A 21,581-nucleotide genomic window follows, 5' to 3' on the forward strand; every position below is an offset into this window, starting at 1 on the left:
ATATATCAGAGGCGTAGCGGGGGGGGGGGGGGGGGGCGGGGGTGCGAACCGCACCAGGTGGCAACATTTAGGGGGGTGACACCAAGGCAAAAAATAGCAAAATATATACGAAAAACTTGAGGGGAGTGCAAATCGAAAACTTGAGGGGGATTGCAAATCGAAAGTTTGAGGGGGGGAGGTGCAAATAAAAAACTTGTCCCCGGGAAGGGTCGCTACGCCTCTGTGGGGTGACACCATTAAGTGCCGCACCGGGTGACACCCGACCTCGCTACGCCACTGATATATATATATATATATATATATATATATATATATATATATATATATATATATATATATATATATATATATATATATACAGAGAGAGAGGGCCTATGTATATATATGTGTGTGTGTGTGTGTGTGAGTGTGTGTGTACAGGGCTAAAGACTATGTTTTGTGTAGACCTTGATGCAGACAATGTGCTTAATAGACCGGAGTGTGCTCAAAGAGGGGAAAACCATTGATTTCATTTCTGTAAAAACAGGCATTCCCTTTAAAGTGTAAACAGCCTCACCTCGATTATGTAATCGATGCTATTTTCCAATACGTTTTTGTGTGTTTCCGACTGTGTTGTGTAACTGGTGTATAGAGTTCTACGGACATCAGAACTTTTCAATGTATATTGCTGTATGGCGTATGTGAGGAGTACTTCAAAGTCGTTGTGCTTCAAATGATTTTTTTTTCAACATGAATGCTACGTTCGTCTGTATTATGGTAACATCTACTAATTAAACGATATGTAAATAACAAAATTTAGTTTAAAATTGTTAAACAATTATTTTGAAGGTAAAAACAGAGTACAAATCCAAACTGATTAGATTCTATTTACCTTTATCGGTTTCCGTAGGCTTTGGTTTAGTTTATTTAGCATAAACTATAAACAAAATGCGTAAATTCACATAATTTTCTAAAGCAGAATTAAATAAAAAAATGGAACTTTTTATAATGAACCACAAAATTATCGTTGTCGGCAGGATTCGAACCTGCGCGGGAAGATCCCAATAGATTTCTAGTCTATCGCCTTAACCACTCGGCCACGACAACTTGATAAAGCGCTTGAAGAAACACAAAATAATTACTGAATTCAATGCCTGCTATACAGTAAGCTTTGTCTCGAAGTAGAAACAAAAGTTTTTATTATTTTTTAAAATAGGCCCATGGGCTAATTTAATTACACAGGTAAAAATCATGTGAGTTCAAACAGTGAAAAAAAAATTAGGTCTTCATAGACGACATTGTTTGCAGGCAATTAATGAAATAAAAAAAAGTAGCTAGCAAAACAGAATGGGAAAGAGAAGACACATTGCAGTAGAACAAGAATTAGGAAAAGGAGGAGATAGATAATAAATGGCAGATATAGAGGATTACGTTATAGCGTCAAAATTGAGTTACAAGATTTGCCACAAATCCACGGATAGAAAGACAAAAAAATATAAACCAACAGCTATTGTGAAAAAAAAATTAAAGTTTGCAAAAATTGCAGTCGCTTCATTTACATCAAAATGAAAAAACGTTGTCGGCAGGATTCGAATCTGCGCGGGAAGATCCCAATAGATTTCTAGTCTATCGCCTTAACCACTCGGCCACGACAACTCTACAAGCAATTTGTCAAGTCTTGCTATATTATCTTAGTCTCAGATCAGATACAGGGTTTAAAATTGCCAATTTCCGTTTGATTGATTTCTACACAAGGATAAGAGTTTAGAGTCCAGTTAGACCTTATGAGATCAAATATAGTAGTGATACGTCTATTTTGGGAGCATTGGATGCACGCAATGACTTGTTAAATCAAGTACTTAACGAATTCCCGTCGAGCTAGAAATGTAGAATAGACCTTGAGGACATATAGGCTAAGCATTGCGGGAACAGGCTATTAGTACTACTAGTAAAGGCTTATCTTAGAAGCAACAGGGATCAGGAAAAAAAAAAGGAAGATGAAAAAACATTTGTCGCAAAGAAATGTTGTTATATTGATATCATAACTACATTTACATGACCAAACTGATATGAGCGAGAATTTCGGAAAAGAAGAGTGAGATAACCAGTAATCCATGAAGAGAGCCGCTCCGCTTTGAATCACTGTTATCATAATTAGGGATTAACGACCGAGACCGCTTGTTTTATTTGTTAAATGAGAAATGCATAATGATAGATTATAGGAGTCTACCGTTGGTATTAATTCGAATTAAAAAGTAAATAGCGTTGTCGGCAGGATTCGAACCTGCGCGGGAAGATCCCAATAGATTTCTAGTCTATCGCCTTAACCACTCGGCCACGACAACTATACCTTCTTCTGCCAGTCAATAGCTCTAACGCCTCTTTTTAAAATTTGGTACAAAAACGAATTGTTATACTGTCTAATACACTAATTGAAGGAGGTATGTTTCTTCCATAATAATATATGTAACCGTTTATAGACATTTACTTAACAAAAAATAACATTTGTAAATCTAGCTAATTCAATACGTTTTCTTAAACTTAAGAATGAAATTCATGCATCATCAACATTCCTGTGAAATCTTTGCGGGGCATAGTGACGCAACCTCACTTCTCCATTGTTCTCAGTTTTGGGCTATTCCTCCAAGTTAGGTCCACAACATTCCGGCTGTTTCTGCTTCACTGACAACTCACTTTTTCTTTGTTTGTTTTGGTCCGCCTACTTTCCTCTTTCCTTGGGATTTCAATCTAGAGACTGTCTCGTGATGTTGCTATTTTGTTTACGCAAGGTGTCTTTTTTGCCATTTGGGTTTTGCGCAGGTTTTCTCCACAGCTCAGCTGGGTAATTTCTTCAGGCCTTCTGATGTTCAATATGCGACGCAGGCATCCATTAATGAAAGTCTAATGTTTGTTGTAGTTTGTGTTAAACTCTACGTCTCAGAACTGTTAACGGTAAAATTGTATATTTGTACCGTGATAGTAGTAAAATCTGTAAATTCAACCGGTAGGAGGATCTGTGCCGCTTCTCTACCGGGAATATAGTACAACAGTTACTGATATTAAAATAATAACGCTAATAACCTAGAAGGTTATTAATAAATTTATTACAAACTTTGTTTTGCGTATGTGATGTCTTAATTATAAACTTTCATTACACATATAGAGTTTACATAACTTAATAACTTGAGACTTCCAACGCGTACACATGCGTTCGCCTTGTCTGTTAAAATAGCAGTTGTGAGTTGAATGATTGGTCCCCGACCTAGAACGCTGTAAATAGAAGGCATGGCCTACTAAATATTGCTAACATAAACAACATAACTAGAGTTACATGTGTAGGATAGAACAATGTTGTGGGATATAGTAATGAGAGGTACTCATTCAATACAACTCAAGTTGAGGGAAAATTACAACAATATAGATAATAGTAAAATTACATCAAATGCAGACAATAAAACTATGACACTTAAGGTCGATATTATAGATTTCTAGTTTTAAAATAATCAAATACCTTCTGTTAAGAAGCGATAATTCCTAATTTCTTGGACGCTTATACCCAGGGTGAGGGTTAGCGTGCAGGTGCGCTGAGCAAGGGCAGTGGTCGGGGTAGAAAGACCGAGTTAATCGGTTACCGGCCCTAATATCGCACCAGCGACGGGCCTGTCCCATAAGCCTTTTCGGCTTGGGATGAGTCACAATGTAGATCTAGCGACTGAACAGTCTAACGGGGGGGGGGAGAAGAGGGAGGAAGAGGTGGAGCACAGGGTGGCGGTAGAATCACATTACCGTCACACCCCCTTTCCGCGCTAAATGTTTTGCTAAAAGTACAACTTTAGCGGACTGAAGTAGCCGTCACAAAAAAATATATTTAGATAAATAAATGGTTAAGGCTATTACATGAAACGTCATAGCATGGTATAATGAGCTATAAGTAGTAACTACAAAGAAGTGTTCAACGGACAAAAAATTGTACATTAATATACGTTGTTGCTTGTATACAAGGTGATTGAATACAATACTGTGTTACCTTTACTATAGGCAAAATATAAGTGTGATAATTGTAGGTTATACATCTGAGTTCAACAGTGTAAAAGTAAGCTTATATACATAATAAGCAAGTGTCTTAATAATATCATCAGTTAACCATTTAGTAAAAGAAACAATGTTAACATACAAAATAAATTTAACAGTAATAATAGTAAAATACTAAACCGTTGGGGTGTACAAAACCAGATGAGTTATGCTATTATGCTGCAGTTATTCTGCTAAGGAACTCTGCCAACACATTTTCAGAGCCAGCAATAGGCTGGATGGTAAAGTGATATTCCTGCAGTGTCATGGCCCATCTAGCTAATCTGCTGTTGACAGGTTTTGAGAACTGAAGGACTGTAAGGGGTTTGTGATCTGTCTGGACAATGAAATGTGTGCCCCACAGATATCTAGAAAATTTTGTAATAGACCACACTAAGCCCAGAGCTTCCTTCTCAATAACACTGTAACGTGTTTCTCGAGGTAACAATTTCCTGCTAGCATAAAGTACAGGGTGTAACAGTCCATTGTGCTCTTGTAATAAACAAGCACCTATGGCATATGAGCTAGCATCAGATCTGAGGATAAAGGGTTTAGACAGATCAGGCAATGAAAGGATAGGTGAAGTAGAGAATGCCCCCTGTATTTCGTTGAGTGCCTCTTCACAAGCCCCAGACCAGACAACCCGGTCAGGTTTTCCCTTCTTAACCAACTCTGAAAATACACTTGTTATGTCAGCAAAATTAGGGATGAACTTGCGATAATAGCTGATCAGGCCAATTATGCTTCTTACCTGTTTCTTTGTTTTGGGTGGGTGGACATGCAGAATCTTTTCAATAGTGTTATCTTGTGGTTTGAGCTGACCATTACCTACTACATGTCCTAGGAATTCCACCTCGGGAAAACCCACGACCATTTTAGATGGTTTGGCTGTTAGACCGGCTCTGCGCAGCCGTTCTAAGACTTCGACCAGAGCTTTGTTATGGATCTCCCATGATTCCCCAAATACAAGTAGGTCGTCAAAAAAACTAACTACATTTTCCTGATCTTCAAATACTGTTCGCATGCACCGAGCGAAGGTGGAAGGTGCGTTGCATAACCCGAATGGCATAAAACAAAACTGATATAGTCCCCAGTTTGTTTGAAATGCCGTGTATTTTTTGCTTTCCTCATCAATTGGTATCTGCCAATATCCTTTGACAAGATCGATTTTTGTAAAATAGGCAGCACTAGTGAGTTCGGTAAACAATTCTTCCTGATTCGGAATCGGTTCAGCATCCGTTACCGTTATCTGGTTAATTTGTCTGTAGTCTATACAAAATCTGTTAGACCCGTCTTTCTTTCGAACCAGGACCACCGGTGATGCGTATGGAGAGTTAGATTTTTCTATGATCCCTGCCTGCTCCATTTTTCTCACCTCCTCTAGAATAACTTGTTTAGTTGAGAACGGGGTGGGATATGGTTTTTGAAAAATAGGTTTGCTAGAAGTTAGTTGTATAGTGTGGGAGATAAGATCTGTTTTCCCTGTCTTGCTGGTTATGACATCAGAGAAGTGGTCTAATATCGTGTACAGCTCATGTTTTTGTGTTTCCGTTAGTTTGGGGTTCACCAGTACATCATCAACTGTCTCGGTGTCCTCTAGCGTGAGCGTGGTTACCGTATTGACAGTGTTGTGTATATCATCCTTTTCTTCCATGACAACTGCGTATGCTGCGTGTACACCGTCTGTGTCGGTATTAGAGCTGGTGCTTTGTTCAGGTTTATTCTTGATTTGCTTGCCACTTCGTTTGTGGTACTCCACTAGCATGTTAGCATGATAGGTTTTTTCTTTTCCTTTTTCAAGAACAGTGTAGTTGACGGGGCTGGCTTTCTTTATGACCCTGTAAGGGCCATGCCAGCGTGCCTTTTCTAATTTACCACCCCCTGACGGTTTCATGACTACAACTAAACTTCCCACACTAAGGACTTTATCCTTGGCTTTTTTATCATAGTATGTTTTCATCTTTTTCTTGTTGGCATAGATATTTGCATCATCCCCCATTGTTGCCCCATGTATGTTCCCTATAATTAAGTCTACAGGCGGGTCTTTAAGTAAAGCTGCTTTTGTCCAACCTGTAAAAAATGGTGAATCAACTCTAATCCAGCCTACCTTGTAAGTGACCTTCCTGCCATCAAATAAAACACAAGTGACTTTATCATTATTGCTTTGACCGTATGATAGGCTCTCTCTACAGCCTATTATATCGCAGCCCGTATCTCTCAAAACTTGTACATCTATGTAGTTCACTTGACCAGCAACTACATTCACACCTCGTTCTCGATGATTGCTATCTTGGCAGCCTAAGCTAAAGTGTGAAAGTTTGTCTGAGTTGTTAGTGTGGTTATTTGTTGGTTTAACTGTTTTGATTTTCTTGGCTAGTCATTGTTGACTTTGATTGTGGAAATACCTTGGGCCTGTAGATTGTCCTTCCTGACGAGCATTGCCCCTGTCTGGGTTGGGAAAGGTGGCAAAGTTTCTGTAACGACGACCTTGGTTGTGACCCGAATGGTCGGCACTTTGGCCGTTTGCAGCAGTAGTGTTCTGAGTGGTGGTCTGCGCGCTGGGCCTAGTTTCACGTAACAGGTAGCATTCATCTGTCACGTGACCACGCCTTGAGCAAAAGTTGCATATTGGAACCACTGGCCTTGAGTTATCACTCCGGTTTACGATGGGCGGTTGAGCAGATTTGTGTCGGATTAAACTTTTGTCCGGGTGAGCAATGAGATAATTATCTGCCTGGTCTAAAACTGTGTCTAGAGACATGTCATTCCTTTCTGTGACGAAGTTGACAATGTCTGTGTTAATGGTATGGAGCAACTTATCAACAATCATCAAGTCGCGCAGTGCGTCAAAGGTTTTTTCTATCTTGGCTAAGTCGGCCCATCTGGAAATATAATGTTTGGCTCTGTTGCTGTAGGCTATGATTGACTCGTTGGGTTCGGGTGTTAGTGCATAAAATTTGTGGCGGTATCCTTGTGCGGTTAAGTTGAAATGTCGAGAGAGAGCCGTCTTTACCTCCTCGTATGTGGCACTGGTTCCTGACTTATTTCCCATGAAGCAAACTGGCAACAGATCGGCGGGCATCAACTTGCGCAGTTCATTGGTCCATGTGTCAGGTTGCCATTTATGTTGTTTTGCCTCCTCCTCAAATCGAAGCAGGAAAAAATCAAGGTGATCACCGTCGCCATCAAATTTAGGCAGTGTTACTTTTGACCTGCTCTCAAGCACACCCACGATGTCGAGAGTGGTGGTATTAGCTGTGGACCCGTGTGTCGCCTGCATTAACTCCAATTTCTTTAGTTCTATACGCGCTAGTTCAAGTGAAATCTCCTTTTGTTTTGTTTCTTCTATTTTCAGTATTTTTTCGTTTTCAATCTGTTTTTGCCGATTTTCTCTTTCAAGTTTCCTTACTTCTCTCTCTTCATCTTCCTTTTCTTTTTGCTTTCTTTTTTCGTCCTTCCTTACTTCTCTCTCCTCATCTTCCTTTTCTTTTTGTTTTCTTTTTTCGTCCTCTTCCCGTTGTCTTTCTTCCTGCTCCCTTTGTATAACCCATTCTTTCAATTTATCACCTTCGTAGCCGTACGAGCGACCTTCCGCTTTCAGTTCCTCCGCCGTAATCATTATGCTAATTAGACTTGCCGGATCGTGTGTCTTTTCCCCCTGTTAGATACTAGCGGTTGGGCTGTGTAAATAGGCGGATGTGCTGGCACGTAAATATTTTCTTTGCACGTAGGCTTGTTGGCGATAAGTTAAACCTGTTAAATGTACCTGATCAGCCCTTATGCCAGTTGACCCTCTAATAAGTGAGTTGTAAAACGAACAGTTTAGTTTGAAGGGGAAACGACCGAGCAAAGTGCAGAGGGGAGCAAGTGAAAAGAAAACAACTACTTTACCGAGAGAATCCTCCGCTGTCAGCAGCTTTAGGCGAGTCAGCAATGATGACAATAGTACATGATGTTAACACAGCAGATGTCCTGCAGAAAGCGATGACAGATTTAATAAAGATAACACAGTCAGTTCCTCTGTAAAAATAACAAAACTAGTGAATATTGCCTAGTTAAGTAAAATACAAATATGTGAAACAGCAAAATTTCAAATACGAGTGGCTAACTCGTGTCTAGTATTTAGTTTGACGAGCCCCCATGTTAACGGTAAAATTGTATATTTGTACCGTGATAGTAGTAAAATCTGTAAATTCAACCGGTAGGAGGATCTGTGCCGCTTCTCTACCGGGAATATAGTACAACAGTTACTGATATTAAAATAATAACGCTAATAACCTAGAAGGTTATTAATAAATTTATTACAAACTTTGTTTTGCGTATGTGATGTCTTAATTATAAACTTTCATTACACATATAGAGTTTACATAACTTAATAACTTGAGACTTCCAACGCGTACACATGCGTTCGCCTTGTCTGTTAAAATAGCAGTTGTGAGTTGAATGATTGGTCCCCGACCTAGAACGCTGTAAATAGAAGGCATGGCCTACTAAATATTGCTAACATAAACAACATAACTAGAGTTACATGTGTAGGATAGAACAATGTTGTGGGATATAGTAATGAGAGGTACTCATTCAATACAACTCAAGTTGAGGGAAAATTACAACAATATAGATAATAGTAAAATTACATCAAATGCAGACAATAAAACTATGACACTTAAGGTCGATATTATAGATTTCTAGTTTTAAAATAATCAAATACCTTCTGTTAAGAAGCGATAACTCCTAATTTCTTGGACGCTTATACCCAGGGTGAGGGTTAGCGTGCAGGTGCGCTGAGCAAGGGCAGTGGTCGGGGTAGAAAGACCGAGTTAATCGGTTACCGGCCCTAATATCGCACCAGCGACGGGCCTGTCCCATAAGCCTTTTCGGCTTGGGATGAGTCACAATGTAGATCTAGCGACTGAACAGTCTAACGGGGGGGGGGGGGGGAGAAGAGGGAGGAAGAGGTGGAGCACAGGGTGGCGGTAGAATCACATTACCGTCACAAGAACCATAGAGAACAGTTTTCACATTGCTGTTAAACAGTCATATATTGAAAAACGTAGACAGTGCTCTCGAAGTCTAGGTAGTACGGAGTGTGTTAAACGCATACCTCGCCTTGCAGATACGGCTTTTGATGTCCTCGTCTGCTCCCCCATCCTTGCTTACTACACTTCCTTGATCCACCTCCAAAATAGTCATTTCTTGTATCCTAAGTGACAACTCCTGATTACTGTCAATAATGTAACTCTCATCACCTGAACTTTTTCTCAAATTAATCTTTAAGCCTGTCTTAAGTGTTTTTTTTCGAGTTAGTTTAATTTTGACCGGGCATGATGTTGCCGAAGTTAGAGTAGGCTGATGTCGTCCGCAAAAGCATGCAATATTTCCGTAATCTGGAATTTGGCGTCTTCATGGAGCTGTTGGATAATGTTGATGAATTACGGAGAGATCCCATAGTGGTTCAGCATGTCAACTAACTAGTATTTTTTTAGCGCAATTTAAAAAAAAAAGAAAATTGCGTTTAATAATGCGTCATTTCTGGATGGATGAATGGATGGATGAATGGATGGATGAATGGATGGATGAATGTGTGTCCGCAGCTTTAAGTCGTATCTCCTCCTCAACGAAGCAATATCGAGGACTAGTTCCAAAAGCAAATATGTGAAGCAAGTTCCAAGGATGATTGTGGGCCAAAAAAATTACCGGAATTCCTTCCTGGATTTCCCGGAAAAGCAAAAAAAAAACCTCGGACAAATGCAGTTTTTGCTCCATATCTCGGCAACCAGACCACTTAGCGACTTGAAACATTTACCAATCGATTCCTGCCATAATTTAGACCAATATTGCCGAAGAAAGTTTTCAAAAATATCCTTTCGTTCGGTCACAAAAAATTAATTAAGAACATTTAAACTGAGCATCGTGTAGGTTTTTAGCGCAAAGCTGAAGTTCGAAAGGATTTTACCATAGCGAATGATCGGAGGTTCGAAAGGATTTTTTTTTTCGACTGATACGGGAGGCTAGCCTATCGCGACGTGGGATCGTTCGCGTCACTGCGCGCGGCAAGAGAGAGAGAGAGAGGCGAGCTACGCGTTGCTCGTTTTTTTCCCACGTGATTTAAAATTGTTATGGATAACATAAGGAACTTGCGCTTAAATTGTCACTAGACTTTTTAATAACTTGTTTTATCACTAAACTAAATTGAAAAAAAAATAAACGGAAATTTAAAAATACTTGTCGGCAGGATTTGAACCTGCGCGGGAAGATCCCTATAGATTTCTAGTCTATCGCCTTAACCACTCAGCCACGACAACTTGTAATATATTGATAGCTATCCTTGATTTTAGACACAGAAAATTTACCTACGCCTCGATTCACTCGTATCATCATTTAGGAATTAACGGCCACGATAGCCTGCTAATCTGTTAAAATCAGATATGCATATTGATGGATTGTGCGAGACTAACGTAGGTATAAAATCAAATACTGCTAATTGTAGTGGTCCGTTGTTTTTAACTAAAGACTGGATTATGAGCCTTAGTTTGAACGTGTCAAATTACATATGCTCTACAGTAATACATATAATATATTTTACACACTTAACGCTTTCAATCGTATAATAGGACGAGCAAGTTGAAATGTACTAGGATAAGATCTTATGGCTGACTAACAACGTATAATTAGACCTACCTGTCTCATTCTAATTGTTTATCTCCTAGTGATAGAGGTTTGTAGTTATTCACGAAGCTAGTTTAATTATGCAAAAAATTGTACAAGATCGAGTTCTCATTTTTTTTTTTTTTTTGATTTATTAAAACTTCTACCTAATTAAGGTCAAATAGATAATCTAGCAGAATCAGAAATGATACCATGAACTAAGCAAATTACTTTTTATTTTGATAACCTGGAATAATTATTCATCTTAAAATTTTATTTGTTTGTAAAAATGAAAATACGTTGTCGGCAGGATTCGAACCTGCGCAGGAAGATCCCAATAGATTTCTAGTCTATCGCCTTAACCACTCGGCCACGACAACTTGTTATGTATTGATAACTATCCTTGATTTTAGACAATGAAAATTTACCTACGCCTCGATTCACTCGAATCATCATTTAGGGATTAACGGCCACGATAGCCTGCTAATCTGTTAAAATCAGATATGCATATTGATAGATTGTGCGAGACTAACGTAGGTATAAAATCAAATACTCCTAACTGTAGCGGTCCTTTTTTTTAACATAAGACTAGATTATGTAACTTAGTTTGAACGTGTCAAATTAAAATTGCTTTACAGTAATACGGATATTTTTTTATTATTCAATCGTTTAATAGGGCGAGCAATTTGAAATGTACTAAGATAAGACCTTATGGCTGACTAACAACGTATAGTTAGACCTACCTGTCTCATTCTTTAAATTGTTTATCTCCTAGTGACAGAAGTTTGTAATTATTCACGAAGCTAGTTTAATTATGCAAGAAATTGTACTTTATCATTATAAAAGACATGTCTTTTTACTTTTTCGTATATACGAAGTATAGAGAAAGTATTGTAATGGTGCAAATAAATAACATTAAATTTTGACAGTTTTCACCGTTTTACTCCTCAGTCCTTTATCACATCCGGAGTTTAGAGGACTTATTTTAATCAGGCAAAAATTATAAATACAAATATATAACCATTTTGGCGTTTTATGCGTTATCGAGTCGGAAAAACTGGACTTAGCAATTCTGTCGTATGTCTGTGTGTGTGTGTGTCAACACGATAACTGTGTGTGTGTGTGTGTCAACACGATAACTTGAGTACCGTTACAGCTAGGTTGATGAAATTTCATATATAAGTATCTTATCAAAATCGTAGATCCTGATCAACTTTTGAGCGATTTTCGATAACCGGAAGTGGTAATTTTTCTACTTTGAATTTTTAAAAGCCTATAACTTGAGTACTATTTCAGATAGATAAAAAAATGTAACATGTAAGTATAAGATCTAATTTTCTACCTTCCACTAAATTTTGAGTAATTTCCGTTGACCGGAAGTAGTAATTCACGCCATTTCCGATTTCTCTAAAAACGCATGTAATTTTATAAAGTACTAATAATATTCCGCACTATTATGCACATTTTGTTTTGGCGTTTGCTTGGTGCGCAATTCTTTTTTTCTACGAGGTTCTATTCTATTTTTAAAAGTTTAAGTAATTAAAAATCATGTCTATATTCCGAGTAATATAAGAATATTCGAGAAAGTTTAGGGGAGATCACTCCCTGTTTATTTTGTTGTTGTTGGTGATTGATTTATAAAAACTTCTAAGTAATTAAGCTCAAAAAGATGAACAAACAGAATCAGAAATCATAGCAAGAATTGCTTTTTATTTTGATATTCCAGGACAATTAATTCATCTAAAAATTTTGTTAGTTTGTAAAAATATAATTACGTTGTCGGCAGGATTCGAACCTGCGCGGGAAGATCAAAATATATTTCTAGTCTATCGCCTTAACCACTCGGCCACGACAACTTGTTATGTATTGGTAGCTATCCTTGATTTTAGACGATGAAAATTTACCTCCGCCTCGTATCACTCGTATCATCATTTAGGGATTAACGGCCACAATAGCCTGCTAATCTGTAAAAATCAGATATGCATATGTATGGATTGTGCGAGACTAACGTAGGTATAAAATCAAATACTCCTAAATGTAGTGGTCCGTTGTTTTTAACATAAGACTAGATTATGTAACTTAGTTTGAACGTGTCAAATTAAATATGCTCTACAGTAATACATATAACATATTTTACACACTTAACGCTTTCAACGTATAATAGGACGAGCAAGTTGAAATGTACTATAGGATAAGATCTTATGGCTGACTAACAACGTATAGTTAGACCTACCTGTCTCATTCTAATTGTTTATCTCCTAGTGATAGAGGTTTGTAGTTATTCACGAAGCCAGTTTAATTATGCAAAAAATTGTACTAGTTCGAATTCTCATTTTTTTTTATTGATTAAGACTTCTACGTAATTAAGCTCAAATAGATAATCTAGCAGGATCAGAAATCACACCAAGAATTAAGCATACTACTTTTTATTTTGATAATCTGGAATAATTAATTCATCTTAAAATTGTATTCGTTTGTAAAAATGAAAATACGTTGTCGGCAGGATTCGAACCTGCGCGGGAAGATCCCAATAGATTTCTAGTCTATCGCCTTAACCACTCGGCCACGACAACTCTACAAGTAGTAAGAGGAAAAACAAGAAATTTTCTGAAGTTAATGCTTGCTGTTTTATCTTAGTCTCAGATCAGACTCAGGTTTTAAAATTGTCAATGTCCGTTTGATTGATTTCTACACAGGGATAAGAGTTTAGAGTTAGAGATCAAATATAGTAGTGATGCGCCTATTTGGGAGAATTTGATGCACACAATGACTGGTTGAAACGAGTACTTACCAAAACAGTATGAGACAAAACAGGACGAATCCCGGTCGAGCCAAAAATTTAGAATAGACCTTGAGGACAGATAGGCCAAACATTACGGGAACAGGCTATTAGTACTACTAGTAAAGGCTTATCTTAGAAGCAACAGGGATCAGGAAAAAAGGAAGATGAAAAAACATTTGTCGCAAAGAAATGTTGTTATATTGATATCATAACTAAATTTACAACACCAAACTGATATGAGCGAGAATTTCGGAAAAGAAGATTGAGATAACGAGTAATCCATGAATAGAGCCACTCCGCTTTGAATCGCTGTTATCCTAATTAGGGTTTAACGACCGAGACAGCTTGTTTTATTTGTTAAATGAGATATGCATAATGATAGAGTATAGGAGTTTACCGTTGGTATTAAATGAGTCTATCGCCTTAACCACTCGGCCACGACAACTGCCTACAACGTGAATTCGCATTAGCAGTGACTAGATTATAAATCTAAAATTAAAACCAGACATTAAAGCGGGCTAATCTTTATAAACTGCTTTATTAAAATAATTATCACAATAGAGGCCTACAAACAATGAGTGAAGGGGCCATTTACTAATGAACTACGTGCATAGTTTCAGGTATCACAAGTACCTCGAAGCACTCACCCTCCTGCAGTGTTCTTTCCATACTTTTTTTCTACGGGGGGGGGGGGGGCACTTTAAATTTTCGCAGGGGGGAGGGGGCGGACAAAATTTCCGGAGGGGGGGGGGGAGCGGTCACTGTTAAAAGTATATATATTTTCTGTATAAATTCCATTTCGTTCGGGGAGCGGTAGACTTTCTTCTTCCCACTCTAAGAGATGCCTGGAAGAAAACTCTGCGGACAACATTTTCCGGGGCAGCGGACACTGGTAAAAGTAAAAAGTATATGTTTTCCAAAAAAATTCCACTTCGTTTGAAAAGATGCCTGGAAGAAACTCTGCCCTTCTGGCGAACGAAATAAAATTCATATAGAAAATAATCTATACTTTTACCAGGATCCGCCTCTTTCCCCTTCTTTTCCCTGAAAGAAACACTACGTGGAGAATGGAAAAATAAAAACCCATCATTTTTAAGATCCATTGATAAGTTAAAAAGTCGCTATAGTTTTGGATTTGGCTTTTTGTTTTAACTTTTTATCTAGCTAACAATGTTTGCATATCCTTAGAGTCTCTCCACTTCTGTTTTTTTTTAGGCAAATAGTGCAACTCAATTTTGACGTAAGTGGAAGGACGGGCAAACTTTGTGAACTAGATACAAGTTAAAACAAAAAGCGTTATCGGCAGGACTCGAACCTGCGCGGGAAGATCCCAATAGATTTCAAGTCTAACGTCTTAACCACTCGGCCACGACAACTTGTTGTGTTTTGGCAGCTATCCTTGATTTTAGACAATGAAAATTACCAGTGATTAGAGGAAAAACAAGAAAAATTCTGAAGTTAATGCTTGCTGTATTATCTTAGTCTCAGATCAGACACAGGGTTTAAAATTGTCAATTTCCGTTTGATTGATTTCTACACAGGGATAAGAGTTTAGAGTCGTGTTAGACTTTATGAGATCAAAGATAGTAGTGCTACGTCTATTTGGAAGAATTTGATGCACACAATGACTGGTTGAAAGAAGTACTTACCAAAACAGTATAAGACAAAACAGGACGAATCCCCTTCGAGCCAGAAATTTAGAATAAACTTTGAGGCCAAGCATTGCGGGAACAGGCTATTAGTGCTACCACAAAAGACTTATCTTAGAAGCAACAGGGATCAGGAAAAAAGGAAGATGAAAAAACATTTGTCGCAAAGAAATGTTGTTATATTTAAATCATAACTACATTTACATGACCAAACTGATATGAGTAAGAATTTCGGAAAAGAAGAGTGAGATAACGAGTAATCCATGAAGAGAGCCACTCCGCCTTTAATCACTGATATCGTAATTAGGGATTAACGACCGAGACTGCTTGTTTTATTTGATAAATGCGATATGTATAATGATAGATTATAGGAGACTGCCGTTTGTGTAAAAGCGAAAAAAAAATAGCGTTGTCGGCAGGATTCGAACCTGCGCGGGAAGATCCCAATAGATTTCTAGTCTATCGCCTTAACCACTCGGCCACGACAACTGCTTACGGAATCAGCATTTATTAGGATTAATCAGATCGTAAATCTATTAAGACTAATAAATGACAATGGTATGATTAATTAGAAATTAAAGCTGTGCTAATTTTTATAATCTGATATTTTAAAATGGTCACGATAAAGACCTACACGTAATAACTGGAAGGGCCGTTAACAAATGAACTACTTTCCCTTTTATCAGGGTCCACCCCCCCCCCCTTCCACAAAAGTCTCAAGTGCTTACCGGGAGAAAAAAAAAAGTCTAAAAGAAACACTGACTACGTGGACAGCGGATAATGTATTGGTGGTGGGGGGGGGGGGAGAGAATAATGTGTAGGAGCTTTCCTAGTTGTGTGGTAATATGTGACGTCAGACGGTCTAGTTGTGTGGTAATATGTGACGTCAGACGGTCTAGTTGTGCGTTAATATGTGACGTCAGACGGTCTAGTTGTGTGGTAATATTTGACGTCAGAAGGTCTAGTTGTGTGGTAATGATAAAAAAACTGAACGAAAGATTTGTGTTTTTATTTAAAAAACAAAGTCGCTGTCGGCAGGGTTCGAACCTGCGCGGGAAAATCCCAATAGATTTCAAGTCTATCGCCTTAACCACTCGGCCACGACAACTACGCTAAGTTCTGCCAGTCAGTAGCTGTAACGCCTCTTTTTTAAAATTTGGTACAAATACGAATTGTTTATACTGTCTAATACACTAATTGGAGGAGGTATGTTTCTTCCATAATAATAAATGAACCGTTAAAATGGACATTTACTTAACAATAATTAACATTTGCAAATCTAGCTAATTCAATACGTTTTCTTAAACTTAAAAATAAAATTCATGCATCATCACCATTCCAGTGGAACCCTTGTGGGGCATAGATACGCAGCTACACCAATTCCATTGTTCTCAGTTATTGGGCGATTCCTCCAAGTTGTCTCAATGACATTCCGGCTGTTTCTGCTTCACTGACAACTCACTTTTTCTTTGTTTGTTTTGGTCCACGTACTTTCAGCTTTCCTTGGGATTCCAATCTAGTAACTGTCTTGTGATGTTGCTATTTTGTTTACGCAAGGTGGGTCTTTTTTTTTTTTTGCCATTCGGGTTTTGCGCAGGTTTTCTCCACAGTTCAGCTGGGTAATTTTTTAGGCCATCTGATGGTCAATATGCAACGCAGGTATCCGTTAATGAAAGTCTAATGTTTGTTGTAGTTTGTGTTACTCTCCATTTCTCGAAACCATAGAGGAGAACAGTTTTCACATTGCTGTTAAACTGTCGTATTTTGGAAAGCGTAGACATTGCTCTCGACGTCCAGGTTGTACGGATGGTTTTGAATGCATACCTCGCCTTGTTGATGTGTCTTCTGATGTCCTCGTCTGCTCCCCCATCCATGCTTACTACACTTCCTAGATCTACCTCCAAAATAGTCATTTCTTGTATTGTCCTGATTGTTGTAATGGATTGACGATAGAAGCATGTGGTTGTATATAAAACGTTTATTGGCCTCCAACTACATGATGGAACGAGAGAGGGCGGAAGTGACGAGAGACTTATATACATAAACATGTAAGGGACATCACTCAAGATAACAATATAAATATAATACTAATACCAGAAGAGTGAGTTCCCTTGACTTCACAAGTCTCACTATATTACATCCCTTTACCCTTAGTAAACACAACACATCTCTCAATAGAACAATTTGCAGTATCCTAAAATCACCAATTATATTGTAACATGAACACTATGGTAGATTACATCCTTACAAACAATGCACAATATGTTACAACATAATTAAAATACAAAACAATGATGTCAAAGTCCTTTTGACCTTTAAAATCATAGGTCTAACTTATTTGGGACTTTGATTGTCCTGCTTGACCTTCTCAGTGGCTTTTGATTTGGTGACTCAAGATTCTGACCATATGGATTCTCTATCTCAGCAGGTCTAGGATCAAAATCATTAATTCCAGAATTTACATTTTCTGACTCCAGACTACTTGGTTCACTCATATCAACAGAACTTGGTTGTGGAACAAACTGAGTTGGTGTGAACTGTTCAGATTTGGTGGGATTGACAGATTCACACTTATTATCTGCACAAGTTATTTTTAACTGGTCTGCATGTCTACGGACAATAAGTCCATCATTTGTTTTTACTTTATAAGACACAGGTCCTGTACATTGAACAATTTGACCTGGTATCCATTTTTCCTTTCTCCCATAATTTCTTAGATACACATTCTCATTAACACCAAATTCTCTTTCAATGAATGTTTGTCATGATTTAATGGAACTATTTTTGAATTGGCATCTGAAAGTATTATGCTGTTATTCAGATCCTTGACTGACATAGATTTCTTTGATTGATCAATTTCCTCAGGTAATCTGATAGTGCTTTTCTGGTAACCAAAAATACTGTTTAAGAGTACTATCCTGGACCATATCACTTTGCAACTGTGATCCAGTATTTGAAGTGGGTGTATTAAATGCAAAAATCTTTTTTTTTTTTTTTTTTTTGATGTTACCCTTTTAGTTTCTGTAAGTGCTAATGATGTTAGCAAGGTTGTTTGATGATCACATTCCTTCTTACTTAAAGCATTTGAAATTGCCATATCACCATAATCATTTATTAAGTTACAAATACTTTGTTTAGGCAACTCTGACTGATAATGGACTGCATCTTCTCCATCTTTTAGACTTAATTCCATTTTTCTTATTTTATATGGCCTTAAGTCATCATTCACAGACTCTTCAGGCCCACCATTCTTACAGTACTCATATACTTTTATTAAGCACTCATCTTTTTGTGTTTCTCTTTTAATATCATTCACATTTATATTGGAGTTATCCATGATAGTGAAGAGAACAAATACATCTTCTGGTACATAGCTAAGGCTTTGGTTTTTTAAAGGTAATCTACTAAGACTATCTGCACTATTCTCAGATCCAGGTTTGTATTTCAATTCATAATTGTATGCAGTTAGTGTGATAGCCCATCTTTGAATTCTTGGTGAGGCATGCTCAGGTAGGGTTTTGTTTTCTCCAAATAAACCTAGCAATGGTTTATGATCTGTAAAGATGGTGAACTTCCTACCAAACAGAAACTTATGAAATTTCTTAACACCAAAAATGATGCCTAAGCCTTCCCTATCTAACTGAGAATAATTTTTCTCAGCCTGGTTCAAAGATCTACTGGCAAAAGCAATGGGTCTGTCACCCTTCTCATCCATGTGGGACAAGACTGCTCCTACATCATCTGGTGAAGCATCACATGTTAATATAAGTCTTTTCCCTGGGTCATAGTGAGTTAGTAAGGTGTCAGAAGACAAAGCCTCTTTTGCTGTATTAAAAGCAGTATCTTGTTGTTTACCCCAGTGCCAAGTTGCATTTTTCTGTAGCAGCTTGTACAGTGGTGATAGTTTACCAGACAGATTCCCTATGAACTTTGCATAGTAATTTATCAAGCCCAAAAAAGCTCTTAGTTGTTGGGTATTTTCAGGTTTGGGTGCTTCTTTAATGGCTTTTGTTTTCTCAGGTTGAGGTCTGATACCTTGCTTGCTTAACCCTTTATCTACTGGCGGTACTTATAAGTACCACTTTAATTAAGTGCCTGTATTATATTAAATTAAATACGAATTTTAAAAATTATTGATGTATTTTATAGTATTATCTCCCCCGAGTCGCCGGTAGTCGGAGGTATCAATGTTTTTTAAAAATTAATGGTGTAGCGCTTTTTCAATGTCTTGCTTTATCGGTAGTTCACAATTTTTCTGTACATTTCTCACACCCGTTCCTGATTTCCTTTTGTTTTACCTTATTTTTCAAGTTTTCAACCCCAAATATTTTTTATTGGCACTTTCAATAGTCAGGCAAACGTGTTTAACTTCTAGTTATACAATTTTACTCAAATTGTCTTTGTATTAGATCGATGTTTACAAGTGGACTTATAAGTACCGTCAGGGCACACTGTCATTTTTTTTAGGATTTTTAGAAAATTGCAGATTTGTTAAGTGGAGTTACATAAATATTGTCTTGATAATTACTTATCGAAATGTACTCAAAAAATGATATTTACACATTTATAAGAAGGTTTGCATATGGTTTACCTAAGAAATATTCATTTCTAGTAGTAAAAAAATAACAAGAATAAAGGTATCAGTTGCAGGCTCGTTTATAAGGTTTAGTATACTTCATTTGTATACCAAAGCCTAGTTCAGGTTGTAAGATTTAATTTGTTAGTTATATTTACTGCAATAAACTGTCTTGCCTACAACAACTGGCATTTACATAATGTAAACCTGTAGACTAGTAATAGTCCATACTTCTGCATATAGTATAGATCTATAAGATAAATTTTAATCAGTAAACAGAAAAGAGTAATCCACTACTTCTTCCAAAACACATTGAGCTCACTTCTATTTATGAACTTTGCACTGTAGTGTAGACTTGTCATAACATTATAGTAGGCTACAATTATATTAGTATTTCTAGTAGTTGTGTGCTGAATGACTAGGCTTTTGTTTGTTTATGCGGCTCATTGTACTAGTTATTGGAAGCTTCCACCAAAAGCATATTCATTCCGGCAACCGTTACAACACTAGAAAGACCACAGACAAGATTGAGGGAGCATGACATGTCGACTACTTTTGCTGTGTTTGAGGTCTAAGATGTGTTCCGATAGAAAATCCAGTAAAAATCGTACTCTAAATATACTTTTGTGCTGTATTTATGTGTGAAAATTACAAAAAGTGATTGTTAAAATGATTGCCATGTTATTAGTTAATAAATTGTATCGTTTGTTCCTGTTTTGTAAAAAAAAATTTTTTGAAAAAAAATGTCCTAGTTTACTGACGGTACTTATAAGTACCAATATCTGTTTTGGCCATTAAAAATTTATGAAACGAAATTTCCTTCGATATATGCTTTGAATGTGCCAAAAGCAATATAGTAACACATTGTTTAAGTAAAAATCTCATTCAGAACATAATTCCGTAAATAAAGGGTTAATATATAACCAAGAAAACTAATTTCTGTCAACATGAATTGACATTTATCTTTGTTTATCTTTAAACCTTTTTCACCAACTACTTTCAATACTTTATCAAGTGTTTTAAGATGTTCAGTGTCATTCTTACCAGTTATGTACACATTGTCAAAGTAAACACAAACATTTGGAATATCCTTAAAAATACTGTCCATGACAGCTTGGAAAATTCCAGGGCTAGATGATATGCCAAAACATAGTCTTTCATATTGGTAGAGTCCTTTATGTGTGTTTATTGTCGTATAGACTTTTGAATCTGGATGCAGTTCTAGTTGAGTGTAAGCATGACTAAAGTCTAATTCAGTGAATTTGTCTCCTACTGCCAAATTCAAAGAAATTTCCTCAATGTTAGGAATAGGGTACCTATTTAGCTCTATTTGCTTATTCAGTGTAGTTTTATAGTCTCCACAAATTCTTATAGAACCATCCTTCTTTAACACTGGCACAATGGGCGTTGCCCAATCGGAATAGTCTACCTTCTTTATGATGCCATTAGATTCCAATCTACTTAGCTCATTTTCAATTTTATTCCTCATTGCATAAGGTGGAACTCTAGCTTTGCAGTATCTTGGATTTGTGTCTTCAACGCTTATCTTCACTGTTCTATCATTTAGTAAACCTGAATTGCCAAAAACACTTTTATTTTCAGATATTACTTTATCTATTGAAGTAAGACTAGATTCTCTTGCATTGTTCAATGAACATATACTCTCCCAATTTAACTTAAGATCACTTAACCAGTTCCTACCTAGTAATGGTGGTCCATTTCCTTCAACCACAAGAAGAGGAAGTTTAACACTTTGACCATTATAACTTACATGAACCATACACTCTCCTATTACCGGAACATTGTCACCAGTGTATGTTGTTAGACACTTGTGACATGGCTGTAGAGGCACTGATCCGCCTGTGACAGCGTCAAAATC

At 37.3% G+C, this 21,581-nt stretch overlaps 10 non-coding genes across 10 annotated transcripts; all 10 read right to left on the reverse strand.

The window, feature by feature from the left end:
* Positions 1–1,004: 1,004 nt before the first annotated feature.
* On the reverse strand, positions 1,005–1,086 carry Trnas-aga (transfer RNA serine (anticodon AGA)). Its single transcript has one exon. It is a non-coding gene; the product is annotated as a tRNA-Ser (tRNA).
* A 467-nt stretch (positions 1,087–1,553) lies between these two features.
* Trnas-aga (transfer RNA serine (anticodon AGA)) lies at positions 1,554–1,635 on the reverse strand. Its single transcript has one exon. It is a non-coding gene; the product is annotated as a tRNA-Ser (tRNA).
* A 607-nt stretch (positions 1,636–2,242) lies between these two features.
* On the reverse strand, positions 2,243–2,324 carry Trnas-aga (transfer RNA serine (anticodon AGA)). The gene has a single exon. It is a non-coding gene; the product is annotated as a tRNA-Ser (tRNA).
* Positions 2,325–10,270: 7,946 nt separating this feature from the next.
* Trnas-aga (transfer RNA serine (anticodon AGA)) lies at positions 10,271–10,352 on the reverse strand. Its single transcript has one exon. It is a non-coding gene; the product is annotated as a tRNA-Ser (tRNA).
* A 641-nt stretch (positions 10,353–10,993) lies between these two features.
* Positions 10,994–11,075, reverse strand: Trnas-aga (transfer RNA serine (anticodon AGA)). Its single transcript has one exon. It is a non-coding gene; the product is annotated as a tRNA-Ser (tRNA).
* Positions 11,076–12,469: 1,394 nt separating this feature from the next.
* Trnas-aga (transfer RNA serine (anticodon AGA)) lies at positions 12,470–12,551 on the reverse strand. The gene has a single exon. It is a non-coding gene; the product is annotated as a tRNA-Ser (tRNA).
* Positions 12,552–13,186: 635 nt separating this feature from the next.
* Positions 13,187–13,268, reverse strand: Trnas-aga (transfer RNA serine (anticodon AGA)). Its single transcript has one exon. It is a non-coding gene; the product is annotated as a tRNA-Ser (tRNA).
* Positions 13,269–14,771: 1,503 nt separating this feature from the next.
* Trnas-uga (transfer RNA serine (anticodon UGA)) lies at positions 14,772–14,853 on the reverse strand. The gene has a single exon. It is a non-coding gene; the product is annotated as a tRNA-Ser (tRNA).
* Positions 14,854–15,533: 680 nt separating this feature from the next.
* Trnas-aga (transfer RNA serine (anticodon AGA)) lies at positions 15,534–15,615 on the reverse strand. Its single transcript has one exon. It is a non-coding gene; the product is annotated as a tRNA-Ser (tRNA).
* A 537-nt stretch (positions 15,616–16,152) lies between these two features.
* On the reverse strand, positions 16,153–16,234 carry Trnas-uga (transfer RNA serine (anticodon UGA)). Its single transcript has one exon. It is a non-coding gene; the product is annotated as a tRNA-Ser (tRNA).
* Between the last annotated feature and the right edge of the window lie 5,347 nt (positions 16,235–21,581).

Source organism: Physella acuta, unplaced genomic scaffold (genome assembly GCF_028476545.2).
Source record: "Physella acuta isolate Inbredline_101_S28 unplaced genomic scaffold, ASM2847654v3 ptg001017l, whole genome shotgun sequence".
NCBI lineage: Eukaryota > Metazoa > Mollusca > Gastropoda > Physidae > Physella > Physella acuta.